This window comes from Podarcis vaucheri, assembly GCF_965113315.1.
Source record: "Podarcis vaucheri genome assembly, chromosome: 8".
NCBI classification, from domain to species: domain Eukaryota; kingdom Metazoa; phylum Chordata; class Lepidosauria; order Squamata; family Lacertidae; genus Podarcis; species Podarcis vaucheri.
This window is the reverse complement of record NC_138766.1, coordinates 25,493,371-25,510,167: the sequence shown is the minus strand read 5'-3', so window position 1 is coordinate 25,510,167 and position 16,797 is coordinate 25,493,371. Positions and strand designations below refer to the sequence as shown.

General features: G+C 45.5%; 1 protein-coding gene across 2 annotated transcripts in view; it reads right to left on the bottom strand.

The window, feature by feature from the left end:
* Positions 1-16,238, bottom strand: part of CDH20 (cadherin 20) — a 153,317-nt gene extending 137,079 nt beyond the window's left edge. The window contains exon 1 of one of the 2 annotated variants that reach the window (XM_082234332.1): positions 16,166-16,238. The gene's annotated coding sequence lies outside the window, so the exon portion shown is untranslated. Of the gene's footprint in view, positions 1-14,214; positions 14,454-16,165 lie in introns of those variants that run through there. The other variant, XM_082234331.1, reaches the window with a different exon arrangement.
* Positions 16,239-16,797: the final 559 nt, after the last annotated feature.

Below are 16,797 nucleotides of genomic sequence, written 5' to 3'. Positions count from 1 at the left end.
CTTCACAATTTATACAAGATGTAAATTCATTCTGGTCTGTATGTTTGGGATTACAAACATTCATCTTGTGTGTGTATGCTTGGAAGCCCCATGGAGAGTGCTTGCTTATTTAAATAACTGAAAGTAAATAACCCACTAAAGAGTAATGCAGGGATTCTAAGCCTAAATACACATCTGACTGCATAGCTTGATCTCACATTTTTAAAGTTACTCAGTTTTTGTGTTTGTATTACAGCATAAAAGGTAAATCTGAACATAACTGTTATTGGAATTGTGTGAAAAGTTTGTTTCATCTGCAGAGCCTTGAAACGAGAAAAAAATATTGCCTTTTCTCCAGTATTATTCATGTCAATATGTACCTAGTGATCTTTATCAGTGGATTAACAAACTGAAACCCTCTTGTGGCATTTAGCCAAGTTGGTAAAGTTTTAGGATGAATTTTTAAAGCCATAAATGAAAGTTCTTCATCCAGCACAACTTTTGAACGGTGTTGTTACAAGTTTGCATTGTAACAACAAACGGAAAGTTTTATTTTAAAAAGTCAAAATATCAAACGGCTTCTGCAGTATTACCTACATAAAGATACTTCTCTCTATCTTTGAGGGTGAATACAGATCAATATTTACCTGGAATTAATTTCCCATAGTCTGTTGCTGGATCTATATAGCTACAGTCTTTTCCCAGATTGCTTTTCAGAGGTTTGTCTCTAGAGGGCATCAGGAGAAAGGAGGAGGTTGGGGGAGACAAGAAATGGTGGGAGAGGAGACATAACTATAAGCTTCAAGAGGTGAAACAGATGATTTGCATCCCAGCAGCTGACTAGCTCTTTCAGTGATGGTTTTTAGGTGGGAAGTCAATACATTATTTTTTTTCCACCTGGTTTTAAATAGGTTTTAACTGTATCTTTACTGGGTGTTCTTTTTCTTTGTTACATTTTAATACTAGTTTTATTGTGCTTAGCTTTTATTGTATCCAGTTTGTATCTTTATTGTTGCAAACCACTTTGAGGGGTTCTTATAAAGGACCAAAAGGCAATTTATAAATGTTTCTATAAACAGACAAACAAAATAGCCCTGTTCCTGAAACGCCTTCCTTACCAAAAACAAGATACAAAACAAATAAGCAATGTGTTTTTTTGACCTTATTTTGGACTTCTTATTTTTTATCTTATCTGTTGATGGGTCCTCTCACCCTTGTGATAAGACTGCCTGTCTCATAATCATCCTAGTAAGAAGGATTTCAGCACACACCACATACAGATGTGTGCAAAAATTGCTGATTGTACCTCCACGGTAAAAGCAACCATTCCCTGGGGGAGCAATTGTGTGCACGAAAAGCTGGCATAATGCAAGCCAGTGTAAATTAAACCAATTTAAAGCTACACCAGATCCAAACTATGTTCAGCAGTGGGGCTGCTGCTGCTGCTGCTTCTGATCTGCTCTTCCCTGGCAGTGGGAAAACAAGCCTTCAGAATAGTGACAACTACACAGTGTTGCCAGGCCGCATGGTTGAGCTGAACAGGCTTAAGATCTAGCCTAAGTCCCCTCTCTCTGGTCCTGCCCCCCAAATGCCCCTCCTCTGGGGGACCTACACCAGCTTCTGCTCAGCCAACTGCATCCTGGCTCAGCTCCAGATCAGCCAGGATGAGCAAATGACACTGGCCTAAGTCAGAGTTGGGGACTTAATGCCAACTGAGCTGGCTATCAGCTGGTGGAGCCACAGATTTACAACATCCTAAGCTGCTCATCTCATTGGATCTCACCATGTGATTGGTCCCTAAGTGGTGATTTGTTGCAGAGAGCCAGTGTGGTGTAGTGGTTAAGAGAGGTAGACTCATAATCTGGGGAACCGGGTTCGCGTCTCCGCTCCTCCACATGCAGATGCTGGGTGACCTTGGGCCAGTCACACTTCTCTGAAGTCTCTCAACCCCACTCACCTCACAGAGTGTTTGTTGTGGGGGAGGAAGGGAAAGGAGAATGTTAGCCGCTTTGAGACTCCTTTGGGTAGTGATAAAGTGGGATATCAAATCCAAACTCCTCCTCCTTCTACAGATAAAACCAATAATAGAAGAATAGAGCTGGAAAGGACCCTGAGGACCATCTAGACCAGCGGTTCTCAACCTGTGGGTCCCCAGATGTTGTTGAACTACAACTCCCATCATCCCTGAGCCTTGCTAGCTAGGGGTGATGGGAGTTGTAGCTCAACAACATCTGGGGACCCACAGATTGAGAAAGGCTGATCCAGTCCAACACTCTGCAATGCAGGAATATGCAGTCATCCCATACGGGGATCAAACCTGCAACCTTGGTATTATCAGCACCACGCTCTAACCAACTGAGTTATCCATCTGTAGTACCAGATCACATGATGGAGAATTTCACGATGACCTCATTTCCCTCCATTCCCATTCAGTAGTGACCTGGAGACTAACATTCCCCACGATGTTGGCAGATCAGCTGGCCATGTGCTTTTTTTGATGATTTTGTATCTTGTTCCTGGCAAGGAGGACACAGTCTTGGATGCAAGCAATCAAGGCAAAGATGGTAACTGCTTGTCATCCAGAGCACCCAATATATGAGCTAGAAAATCTGCTATGAATGGTGCATATATCTGCATTGCTTTTCTCTGCAGTACAAATGAAAGTGGCAATCAGAAAAACTCCAGCCCATACTTTGCATATTGTAGAGGAAAGTGACAATTCACAACTGAAACAATGCAAATGTGTTTTGTATTCAGTTATCTACACCCAAGTACAAAGAGTAAATTGTGAATCAGCCCTCAAAATCTTATGGGTTAATGGCCAATACTGTTCCCAGATGTTCTGCACAACTGCTGCAATCATAATTTGTCGTGTTTGACCATTCAGCCATCTGCCCAGTGTATTCTGCTGTGACAATCAGATGTAGACACTGCCATGGAATAAAATTATCGTTTTATTAATTACCCTTTAATTAGTTGACACAGGCAGTATTTTAGCCATAATTGGCCTGAGATGCAATACATACAGGGATGGAATGTGATTGTGAGACTGCTTGTCATGAATAACAATGATGCCTTTGACAAAGCAATCTCATTATGAAGATGTACTGAACATTTCAGCCCCTTCTTTGCACAAGATACTTTTGAACTAAAAGCTGCAATTTATTGGCATAGGTAAATGCAGATACACTGTATATATAATTCACGCTGGAACGTGATTTTGCAAGGATTATCACTGCTTTTAAGCATGTCACTTCCATCATTACTATTTATAGGTACTAAGTTGTAGCTATTTCAGAAACAAGTATTAAAACTCTTTCCAAAACAACTCTTCATTGCTCAGAGCTATAAGCCACTACAAATCAGTACATATAGAAATACAAAATACACAGAATCAAAGAATTATAGAGTTGGAAGTTGGAATACAAATCAGCTTAACATATTTCATCAATCACAATTTCATCAAACACCACACATACAAAAGGAACAAAAGTAATTAAATTAAAATTTATCCAGAACAAAAGAGACAAACTCTCTCCATTAACTAGTGCCTAGATACTGCAGACATGATAGGGTACGTGGTGTGTTAGCGGAAGGGTAGTATCACATCATGCTTTTTCTAGGGTAGCTTGTCCACCTTTGATCCCTCATCCTGCACTCAGCTTTTGCCTGTGGCTCCTTGAAGCATGTGACAGAGGCCACACCCCATGAATGGCTTTGACTGTCCTGCTAAACTAGGTGAGGGTGGCTAATAGCTCTCAAACCCTTGGTGAGTTGGGGACTTTCCTTGCATGCAAAGACAGGCTCTGGTGGACAGAGCGGATGAGACCAGTAGTGGGTCCAATGGTCAATAAGGTGGTTTCTACAGGGAAGTGAGGGGCAGATGGGGCTCATTAACCTGGAAAGGTAGCCCATCTAGGAGAAGGAAAACTCTGATCCTAAACCTCAGCTGCCTTGCAGGATATCTTCGAGAGAAGAAAAGGCTAAGGAGTAAACCCTAGACAAATCTGGAGTGGACTTACACAAATCTAAGATAGTTGGGTGCTACCTTGTAGGCCTCCTTCCAGCAACGCCTGCAGCCAAGCTGATGCCAAACATTTTGCTTAACGTGGATAAATGTGTAAGTTCTAGCTACATTCTCTTCCCTCAGAGTAGGTAGGGAGGTAGGTAGAGAAGGTAGGTAGAACTTCCATATTAATCCACAAAATGTGCAGAGTAGCCCAAATTTACCCAAGAGGTTTTTGCCTCAAGTTTGCAGTTGAACTAGAAAGAATTATTTGGGCTGTCAGGAATCCTTCAAATCAGCCAGTACAAGTCAGTATGTTGGCTTTTTACTTATTTTCTGCCCTTACAAGAGGCATGGGTGTACCTTTGAAGGACAGCTAACAGGAATCTCAGGGGAGAATTCTGTACCGCCTAAATAGAAACATTCATATACAGTGGTACCTCGGGTTACATACGCTTCAGGTTACATACGCTTCAGGTTACATATGCTTCAGGTTACAGACTCCGCTAACCCAGAAATAGTACCTCGGGTTAAGAACTTTGCTTCAGGATGAGAACAGAAATTGTGCTCTGGCGGCACGGTGGCAGCAGGAGGCCTCATTAGCTAAAGTGGTGCTTCAGGTTAAGAACAGACCTCCAGAATGAATTAAGTAAGCAAACAGAGGTACCACTGTACCCCCATATCTCTGCAGCATACATTAGGTGTGAAAGCTTCTTCTTCAAAGATACCTCAGGAAAAAGACCACATAAATTAACCAGTCTTTAGTGCTGCTTCTTGTATTGGGTGACCAAAAAAGACTCAAGTTGTGGTATGAATTTAAGTAAGGAAGAATGCCAGAGACTGAGCCCAATATACCAAAGGGACCACCTCCTTTCCTGTGCCACATCACATTGCCTTCTTAATAACCCCATCTTTAATAACCTTGCCACTGTCTACCAGCAAGCCCCATGGTTGAGTCTCTCGGTGCCAGCCCCAGCAGCCCCCACCAGGCTGGGGGGGCCTCACCCTGGACTGCACTCTCTTGGCTCTGACCTCCAACCACAATTCTAGTGACCTTCTGGTGGGGGGCAGTGCTCCACCCCCCCAGCATTTTATTCAGGTTTACACCGCTGCTACAGCCACAGCAGGCACTGTAACTCCCCAGCAGTTAGACTTCACCCCCTACAGCACACTCTTTCACCGTCTCTCAAAACAGATGCATGTCAACAACAATTATTTCTGTCTCACTCTGCTACTCAAAAGGCATTCAGAACCACTTCTCAACACAAGAAATACAAACAAAAAACAACGGGCATGAAAGAGAAGCAAGAAACATTAAAAATGCACCAATAATGAAATTAAACTAAAAACACTGATCATCTATGAGAGGTGGGGAACAGGCTAGAATCCGTTCCAACAGGAGATGAGCTCTGTCAGTGTTCCTAGCATCCAATGTGTGATTGGCGATACAGGAGAACCGTTCATAAACTGAAGATTTCTCATCATGGCATCCTTTTGAGCACATGGCACAACACTCAGCCTTTCAGCAGATCTTTTTATCTGGTACGCTAAGCATCATGAGCAGCCTGGTCATATTAACTGAAGGTAACTATAGCAAAGCAAGCAGTACCTTATTCAGATACAGTATTCTGTTCTTGTCAAATTGCACAAGTACTTTGGCCTAGAAAACTAAAAAGCCCGCCCCTGTGCCAAAGAAAGCTACTGCTACCAAGTTCTCTAATAGGAAACATTTATTTAAGACTTTCCTTTTAATCAGAGAGATTCAAGCATCCTAGCTCATTTCGAACGGGGTTGATATAAGGATGCCAGCCTGCGCTAGCTTCCCAGAGGTTTTCAGCATCACACTATATCACCAGCTAAACATTGTGATATACCACAATGTCTGAAATAAGGATGGAGCTATGTAGGCATTGGCTGGCTTCACAGTTTTTCCAGCATCGTGATTTTTGCTGGCGTCTGCTCTTGGGATTCGCTTCCCCCTGCATGAGCCAGGGAAGAGCTGAGCTGGCAGAGTTGACAGAGGCTGCAGGGAACTGAGAGAAGCATTGGCTTCATGCTTCATGGTTCCCCCAGCCTATTGTGATTATTGCACAGTACACACGCACATCATGATTTGTGATATATTGCCCGGTCAAAAATTATGAAACCAATATCACAATATGGACTTCGAACCAGTTTTGGATGGTATATCGCCCAGCCCTATCAAATGCATTCCCACATATGGGAAACCTCAGCTTACCTTTCGGTGGAACCTTCTAAAAGGCATTTTCATTTAGGCAACTCCACCGCCCATCTCAGAACGTTAACCTCATATTTAAGGATTAACCTCCTCTGTTATTTTTCAGCCATTGACAGCAAGTTAGGGACTTCTGCCTTCTTCCTCAGTTGAGAGGAGACATGATATATTATAGAATATAATTTCATTTTCATCATTTAAGATTAAATATATGTTTTATTAGAGATGCATAGCTTTGTTAATGTTTTGGTGACGGGGTCATGCCCTATCTATCAAATCAAAAGGAGAGAAAGAGATAGAAATACCCGCTGGAAACATATTTCCATAGCTGATAGACATGCACATTGTCCAAGGTTAAAACACATTCAGATTTGGGAGACCAATCCTAAGAAGGGGCTGAGAGGCACATAGCAGCATGTTCCCTGCCCTGTGTGCAGTTCCAACCAGCGGTCAGGGGGAAGGGGAAGGGGGACACATCTATTTTTAGCCGCCCCAGCTCTTCTCCAGCAAAGAGAGAGAGCTGGATTTGATTCTATGACCTTGTTCACATCATTTTGTTATGGGACCTTAATGGCAACCACCACTGGTGGGAACCCTGCTAGTGGGAGGCTGCACTTTCAACAGGCATGGTGGGAGCCTCTGCAACAGAAACTCATCTCCCAGCCTAGATGAACTTGGTAGCATTCATTCACCTAACAGCAACAACAACAACAACAATTTATTTATACCCCACCCACTCTGGGCAGTTTCCAACAAAATATTAAAATACAACCGTCTATTAAACATTAAAAGATTCCCTAAACAGGGCTGCCTTCCGAAGTCTTCTAAAAGTCTGGTAGTTGTTTTTCTCTTTGACATCTGGTGGGAGGGCGTTCCACACGGTGGGAGCCACTACCGAGAAGGCCCTCTGCTTGGTTCCCTGTACTGTAACTTTGCTTCTCGCAGCGAGGAAACTGCCAGAAGGCCCTCGGCACTGGACCTCAGTGTCTGGGCTGAACAATGGGGGTGGAGACGCTCCTTCAGGTATACTGGACCGAGGCCGTTTAGGGCCTTAACCCTCTCCAGCCTTGTTGAACAGGGGGCTAGGAGTGCAGCCTAAGGCATGAACTGTATTTTATGTTTACACCCCACCCCATCCCCCCAAAAACCCCTTGATTCAGATTACTTGGCTTTTTCTGGTAGAGAGTACAGAGCAGAAGACTGCCTTGAAACGGTTTGCACTTAACAAAATGAATAACAAGCAAGAAACCCAACAAAGTTTCCTCTCCTCTCCAAATATGGTGTGTACACACACAGAGAGAGTTAATTTTGTCCCTTATCACAGTTCTACCCCTCTTACCCATTTGAACATAGCAGTTCAGATAAATGGCAGCGTGGTTCTTTTTCCAAAGGGCTTATCTCTTCTCTACATGCTTCATATCCCTTCTCATAATCAGGCAACCCATTGTTTTGTAAAAACTTCTCAAGCTTTGTGGAATTCTGAATATACAGGTCACACTGCGTGCATTGTTGCTTTCGTTGCTTCGGGCCAAGAGCCTGAAGGAAACACTAGAGTTATTCCCAAGACAATTTGTGGCTTTCCCAATTCTCTAGCATACTGAACAGTGTCAAAGTTCAGTTGTGATAAAAAACAACAATAAAACTTATATTCCAGCTGCAAGGTGGATGTGTGCCTGCAGGCTTTCTTATTTCTTTCCCTTACTGGTGACTTCTTCCCAGTTTTCTAATGTATGACAGTGACAGGTATGACAACTCTGGCTGTAAGAGAGATATACAGATCTAGATCTACTGTAAATATAGCTATAGATCTATAGATATAGATATGCTCCCTGAATTTGCACTGAAAGCCAAATTAATCCCTGGCATAAAATCTTGCTGCTCACTTGCATCATACTACAGATTAATTGGCCCATTTTTGACATCCACTTTGAAACAATCCCATTTATTTATTTTTAAAAAACTTTGTTTACAAGATATTCTGTGATCATCCATTTCTACTCACATCAACCTTGCTTTGTACATACCTAATAGAAACTAACAAATGGTTCTGTTAGTACAGCCGCCATTTTATTTCCATTCTCCCATGCTATACATTAAAAAAAGAAAATATTGTTAAGGTCGCAACCCACCTTTCAATCAAATTATCGGGGCAGGTTCTCCTTGATCTCACACCTATTTTCCTCTTCTCTTTTTCATCTAACATTACATTTAGTAATGTAAATGGGAGGAGTTTGTCAGTACAGTGGTACGGTACCTCAGTTTACGAACTTAATCCGTTCCAGAAGTCCGTTCTTAAACCGAAACCATTCTTAAACCGAAGTGCGCTTTCCCTAATGAGGCCTCCCACCACCAGTGCCCTTCCACTGTTCAGATTCCGTTCTCAAACAGAGGTAACGTTCGCAACCCGGGACACTACTTCTGGTTTTGCGGAGTTCGTAAACCAAATCATTTGTAAACAGGACTGTTCTTAAACTGAGGTACCACTGTACCAAGTTCTGGAGGAGGCTAGGGGCTCTGTTTGCCGTGGTTTGTTGGATGCCCTCCAACTTGTTGGCTCCTAGAATGTGGATCCTTTGAGATCTGTGACTGATAACTTATGTCCTTGGAGCCTTACACATCCTGATTGGTGAAATCATCACAGTCCACACATTGGCTAGTAAAGTAGTAAATGCTTCCACGAGGGAGGATTTCGTAAAAAATAAAAATCTTTAAAAATCACATATTCTGTCTATTTGAATAACTATTGCCCAGTGTCAGGTGCAAGCTCTGTGAGTAGGTTGTGGTGGTACAACTCCAAGGACTTTTGAATGAAATTGATTAGATCCCTTCCAGAGTCTGGCTTTTGGTTTGGTTTTGGCATGGAAACTGCTTCGGCTGCCTCTGGTGGGGTGGTTTACATTGGAAAATGGACTGGGAGACTACTGCTGAATCCTTCAGCAACATTTGATACCGCTGTCCGTTATATGCTCCTGGGCTGCCTTCAGTAGGCATTAGGGGCAATGTATCTAACTGGCTCCACTCAGTTCTGAGAGAAAGGAGCAGGGAGGTGATGCTGGAAGACTGTTTTCTTCCTCTTGGCCAATAGGCTCCATTTTCCCCACCCTGTGCTGTTAAAAGAAACTACCAGTATAGGTCACCCAGATATACGGGTTCCAGGGTCATCAGTATTCTGGTGACACCCAATGTCCTAATTTCCATCAGATCCCAGGGAAGCAGGTGAAAGATTGAACTGTAGTTTGTTGATGGCAAAGGATGGGGTGGAACATGCTGACTCCAGACAAAACGGAGATATTGCTGTTAGATAGACCATATGATCCAGGTTTGGGTTTACAGTGTATCCTGGATGGGGCTGCATTTGCCCTGAAATATCAGGTTTGTAGCTTGACTCAGCACTCTTCCTAGATAGGCAAGTAGTGTCTCTGGTGAGGGGTGCCTTCTTTCAGCTTTGGCTACGGCCCTTCATAACAAAGCTAGACTTCTTTCACAGCAATTCATGCCTTAGTAACCTTCAAATCAGAGGGTGCTCTTGCAAAGCAAAAAGCTGCAGTTGGGATTCTGATAGCTGGCTTGTTTCCAGGCTCAATTCAAGGTGCTAGTGTCGGCCTTCTAAAGCCCTTAATGGTTTGTCACCTGTATACCCTAAGGAATTCCTCCTTCCGCATAAGCCTGCCTGTATGCTCCAGTTATCCTCTGTAGCCCTGCTCCAGTAACCTCACCACCACAAGGAACACTTGGCAATGACAAAGGGTAGGACCTTCTCTGTAGTGGCACCATCCCTGTGGAATGCATTACCATGTGAGTTGTGTGCCAGCCCATTCACAGTACAGTTTTAGAAAGCTGATAAAGACATGGCTATTTAAAAACACCTTTGGCTGAATATTTATTCCCTCCCCTTTGGTATTTTGATCTTTTAATTGTGATGGGTGTTTTGCAAACTCTTCTTGCGGTCTTGTTTTAAATGCTAATATTTTGATTTATTTCATATGCCAGTATTTTGACTTATCTGTTTGAACTGCAAATTGGTTTATATTTTATTCCTGTTGTATTTTTTTTTTGCCCTGAAATCCTTCTGAAAAACAGGTGGGATATACTTTTTGTATCCAACATAAACATGCTCTCCATGAAAGGAGATTTGGTTTTATATTAAGAAGGGGGGTAATTAAGCTTGCAAAAGGCATGGCTTGCCTGCAGGCTATGGGCTTTTGAATGACACGTTCTTTCTGCAAATTGGTCAAGTGGTTCCAGAGCCTTGTACTGCCATGTTGATGCCCACAGGCAGATGACAGTTATTGCTTATGAGGTAGATCAGGCTACCATCACACTGCTGGGGTCCCCCCTCTTCAGTGAATGTCAGCAAGTCACAGTATAGTATATGAAGTGCAAGTTCTCGCTTCCTTAAAATCCTTTCTTAAAGCCCGCCTTTTACAAAAGCAAAAAGCCCTTGTTTATTCACCCCCTAAAAGTCACCATCTCCAATCACACCTAAAGCTGAAGTCTTAAACATACTGTACTTAACTAACACCCAGTCTGCACATCTGGATAGGATCACACAAGCAGGGGACTCTGCTGTCATGCTGCAAGTTGAAGAAACCACAGCAGAGGCAGTGTGCTACCACCAGTGGTCCCCCCCCCCCAACAGTAGTAACTGGTGGGGCATTAGGATATTTCAGGATGGAGCTAGATCCACCGGATACTAACATCTGGCTCCAGCTTGGGGTTGGTGCAACAAAAAAGGGTGGCTACAACTGCCTCCACCTTCTGCCCTGGCTGGTGCAATTGACAAGGATGCAGTAGTGGCATCACAACTCAGTTCTGTCCTTCTCTTTCCTGGTCATAGAAACTCATAGAGTTGGAAAGGACTCTGAGGATCATCTAGTCCAACCAATATGCACCCATCCCTTATGGGGATCGAACCTGCAGCCTTGGCGTTGTCAGCACCACGCCCTTACCAACTGTGCTATTCTGTGGGCCAGAGCAAGGATTGCTCTGCTCACCTCACTGAATACAGTGAGAGCTACTTCTGCACATAGGAAGGCACTGCAGTTATGGGTTAACTGATTTTTCTCACATTCACCCTTCATGATCTTTTCTTCTCACCTCCCTTTGGTTCCTCTCCACTGTCTAATTTTACATTTCCTCAGGGTTGGGACTAGTTTGTTTTTTTTTAAAAAAAAAAAACCACACCTTATGCTATAAAACACTATGCACATTGATGCTATGTAATTTCCACGATTTAAAGTCATCCTGAGGCACCAGCAACCATTTCACACTCCGCATAAAGTCACATAGGATAGCTAATACTATAAAAACTTTTTATAATGCCAGTTGAGCATTTGATAGAGCAACGGGTTGGGTTTTTTTGTTTTGTTTTTGTTTTTTGGTAATGTAACTTGCTCCAGACACAATAATTACAGTGTAAAAAAACCCCACAGTTTACAGCTCCACTCTAGCAAGCCTGCTTGAAGAGTGTCAGAGCAGCACAAAAGCTGGCACAATTAGCTTTCATCCCTGCTGAGTTGGCAATAAAGTGAGCACAGAAGAATATATTAATTGGTATTAGTCAATCCATTTAAGATGTTCATTCTATAGTCACCTTTGCATTTTTTTTCCATTAAAGAGAGAGAGAGAGAAACACAACTGTCACATCAAACTGAAAAGGAGTAGATGCAAGATTCTTTTTTTTAATCCCATTGCATTCCAAGATTTACCTTTGAAAGAAATAAAAAAACCCACCAAGTTCAGTTTCCTGGGTTCTATAACAGATGGTAAATATGACAATAAGTGATAAATATTGCAAGTTACTGACTTGCCTTTCTTTCTCTTTCACTTGTTGCTATTTTTTTTAACTATGTATTGCTGATTACTGCACCTTTGAATCAGAATGAACAATTAACTGACTAATTATTCTAGTCACACCAACCCACAATGAAATCTTTATTCAGTGTTTACAGCAATCTTTGGCAAAGAATGCCTTGCTGTTTTTAAACTAAGAAGAACTGCACCCTTTGGCTCCTTTCAGCATCAGCTGCCTTGGTTTCAGTGTTGGATGCCAATAATCAGTCGTCTTCTTTTTCTTTCTTCTAAAGTGGGCACTTTTTATAAAAAAAATATATATAAAGGAGTGAAAAGAACTATTCTCATCAATGCCCCATATATTCTGCCTGATTTATGTCCCAGTCACTGGATCTCTTCCTTCCGTATCTTTTTAACATTTATTTTCTCTACCTCAACTCCATCCTCTCCACCTCTTTCTCTCTCCTTCATATATACTAGGAACAAAAATGGGCAGATTCCTGAATCTGAAGTGCCATATGAAAGGGACATCCATGACCAGCCAAATGTGACCAATTCAGCTGGTCAGAAAAGAACACAAACCTCTTCTGGGAAGAAGGAAGAGAAGCATTCACTTTGTTTTAGAACACACAAAACAAAACAAAAACTAATTTTTACCTATTTACAGTGAAACTGAGGTTTTGGGATACTTTCTGTCCTGCTGATGCTTCTCAACCTGCTTTCAGCGCTCTCACAATTCACTTCCTCTACAGACCGCTCTCCAATTAAAAGTGATGCTCTGCTACAGTTCACCACATATTTATCCATACTGTCACTTACGGAGGTTAAGGACATGGCATGGTAAAAGATCCCCCATCTCCTTAGAGTCTCTCTGAACAGAACTCACAACTTCTGCGAAAGCTCTCTGTATGTAGAGGACTCTTTGCTTTACTCTGCCTTGTGCAACACTCTTAAAAACCTATCAGGCTCCTGTTTTTAGATCCTTAAATGCATACAGCTCCTACTATCCTCTGTTTGGTCTCCATCTTTATAAAGCTTCCCTGTGCTCCCTCCACCCCCTCACAGAGGTCTTTCTGTAGCAAATGTCTCCACTGACCATGGAAGGGCTGCCTACTGCCCGAACCCCCCAAATAGGCCGCTCACACTTGCCACAGGTACCACTCTTTCCCCACTGATGCAGAACTCAGCTCCCATTTTCTCAAAACAGCTGCACCACTGAGTTACGTTAAACTTCCAAAGCTCTGTTAGAAAATTCCAGATCTGAATTGCCACCGTAGCCACACCAGAGGGTCTCCTCCTTCCTTCTGTGTTCTAGCCATGTGCTTATAGAATCTTAGAGTAGGAAGGGACCCCAAGGGTCATCTAGCCCAACCCCCTGCAATGCAGGAATCTCAACTAAAGCATCCATGACAGATGGCCATCCAACCTCTGCTTAAAAACCTCCAAGGAAGGAGAGCCAGCCACCTCTGGTGGGAGTCTACCCCACTACCGAACAGCTCTTGCTGTCAAAGCCCCCCCCCCAATGTTTAGCTGGAATCTCCTTTCTCGCAACTTGAAGCCATGGGTTCGAGTCCAGCCTCCTCTCTAGTTCTGCTCCTCCACCTATAACTCTCATTTTTAGCGTGCCTCCCTCCACAAACTTGTAGGGGGGCGGCCCCTGCTTTTAACACGACTCTCAAAGGGTGGCAACCCCGAACCCCCAAGCCTTGGTCCCTGGATGCCTCCACTGAACCTTCCACCTTGGGTCAGATCCAAGATGACAGCTTCTTTATTAACCCGGGGTAAGCCGCCGCGCTAACTACTCCGATTCCCTAGCTTGGGACCCAGCGCCCTGTAACTCGGGGCGGGAACTTCGGACCGAACATGGGACCAGACCATGAAAAAGATCTCGGTGCCTGGGCGCTGCTCCTTCCCCCTCAAAACACGCTGGGATCCCTCCCTGGCGCAGGAGGAAGCGCCATCCGCAGCCACGTGAAAAACCAGGCACGATCGCGCGGACCTTTCCTCAATAGGCGTCCCTTTTAGAGTCGCCGTGCGCAGTGGCGTAGCGTGGGGGGTGCAGGGGGGGCCGGCCGCACCGGGCGCAACATCTGGGGGTTAGGGTTAGGGGGCGCAAATCCACGGGTTAGGGAGCGCAAATTACTTGCCTTGCCCCGGGTGCTGACAACCCACGCTACGCCACTGGCCGTGCGTCACTTACCCGGCGAGGTGCTGCTGCTGCCGCCGCCTCTTGTCCAGGGATAAGTTGGCGGGAGATGGTAACGCGAGTCTCTCTCTCTCTCGCGTCCCTTCCAGCAAGCGGCGAGTGGCCTCCCCGCCGTCGCAAGGGCGCCCCGCTCTCTGTCACCTCCTCTCCTCGCAAAGTCCCGACACAAACTCCAGCTCGCCACCGCAGCCTCCAGAAGCCCCCGCCGCGAAGCTCGGCTCCCCGCTGCCGCCGCCGCCGCCGCCTGCCCACCGGCGTCGCTGTGACCAACGCCAGCGCGTCCTCCTCCTCCCCCGCTTTCCCTCTAGCGGCTCGTCAGGAGTTTCCTTCGGGCTTCCCCTCCCCACCGCCCCTCGGGCGTCGAGGCCGACCTGCGCGCTGCCGAAAAGAACCAACAGCTTTCTCCGGCCGGGAGAAAAACAAAATAAAAAAGCCCGCTCTCTGACGCGCCAAAAAAATAAGTCGCGCGGCGTCTCTGGCGCTCGCTTTCCCCTCAGAGGTTTTCTGCCCCTGAGGTGAATGTCTCGCTGTTTCGCCTCAGGTCAGTGGCGGGAGGAGAAGCGAGGCTCATTCGGCACCAGCGAGTTGGGGACAGGAGACTGGAGGGAAGCTGTTGGGGACATTATTATTATTATTATCTATAGGAAGTCGGGCTTCTTTGCTGCGCTTTTCGCGCCGCCTGCTCGCTCCTGTTCCGAGCGGCCGCCGTGTGCCCGAGCCGCCGCCGCCGCCGCCGGGGCTCCTTCCTCCGCTCATGAATATTCTGACGGGAGCGAACGCCGCGGAGGTAAATGGAATTAGCTGATTGGTGCCAGGAATGGGCGCCCCTTCCTCGGGGTGGGGCTGCCTGGAACCCCACCGGCTGAAAGTAATTAATGGCCGGTTGGCACCTTGAGGAGCAGACAGAGGAGGAGGAGGCGGCGGCGGCAGCTCTCAATAGCAAGAAATACCTTCCCGTCCCAAGGATTATCCAGGACTAGAGCCGGATACTCCGCTTCTTAAAGCGAGCGCTTTTTTTTCTTTCTTTCTCCAAAACTCATCTCTTCAATGACTAATTTATATCCCCACTCCCTCCCGTTTCCATTTCTCTGTCTCAACTCCACCCTCTCCGCTGGTGTAAATCAGAAGCACAGCATGTGACCCCCATCAGGTTGATGGATCCGGAGTAAACTACCACGCATCCTAGTTCCGGAACGCAGTGCCTAATACGGAGTTTGGAGTCCCCACCATGGGAGCCGGCGACTCCCCAATAAAATACCGTGGTACCTCGGGTTAAGTACTTAATTCGTTCCGGAGATCCGTACTTAACCTGAAACTGTTCTTAACCTGAGGTACCACTTTAGCTAATGGGGCCTCCTGCTGCAGCTGGAGCACGATTTCTGTTCTCATCCTGAAGCAAAGTTCTTAACCCGAGGTACTGTTTCTGGGTTAGGGGAGTCTGTAACCTGAAGCGTCTGTAACCTTAGGTACCACTTTATAAAGCCCCCCCCCAAAAAAGTTGATGGGCATTGCCATTCAAATAGCCACGTGATCGATTGGGCGGGGCTTAGTGCCCCCTCCCCCCCATATTTCATTTGACTTGGCACCCCCGATCCTCGCCAAGTCAGCTTGCGATTAAACGAAAAGCGAAGTCCACCTGCGCGCTTTCAAAAGAAACACTCCAATTAAGAGGGAGGACAAGGGGCGTCGAAGCGGGCCGATTTACCTTGTGAAGCCCCTGCGCGCTCCTTTAGGTCTTTAGAAACTCTGGGACTTTCCGACGAAACAGACCAGGAGACCCCAGTGAGACGGCGACCCCGCCATCTCAACCCCCCTCCCCCCCGCGCACCTTCCCGGCTCCATTCACAGCTTCACGTCGAGGACTCCCACGCGCGGGAGAAAACTCCTTATCCAATAGCCAGCCAGCCCGCGCATTCCATTTCGAACCCTTTTGCTCGCGGCTTACCGGACGTGGGGGCGCCTCCCCCTCTTCTTGCCCCGCGATCAGTGGCTGGAGGAAGCAGAGCGAGTCTCTCTCTCGCACGCGCCTCCTCTCGCTTCTTCCCTTCCCATAGACGCCGCAGCTTCGCGCTCATTCACCCAGCCGCGCCGAGAGGAGCCTTTCTGGCGCCGTTTCTCGCGCGTGCGCACTTTCTCGCAAGGTCCCGGCGCCCAACTCCGCCGCGAGCCTCGCCTCTCCAGAAGCGCCCAAGCCCAAGCCAAGGCAGGTGGCTTGTCCAAGAGATCAGATCAGAAGAATCTTCATTTGCATCAGCCATAGCAATAAAATGAAATGTACCGAAGATAGAGGTTAAAAACTCAACTGTACCAAATACATTCTGGAGCTTTATATCAATAATAGATCTTATTCTAATTGCCCTAGCTCAAAACCTTGCAGTCCAATACTTGTTCAAGAGTTTTTGGCCATATTTCCCTCCATAATCCCGCCTTCATCTCACCCGCATTTTGGTTGCCATGCAGTTCATTCAGTTTCAGCTTTGTATTCTTGTTATATATAAAAGCGTGCCTAGACATTCTGTGGTTGCACCCATAACCTCGGTTTAGGGTGCCATTTAGCTCTTAGCTTTCATATCTCAG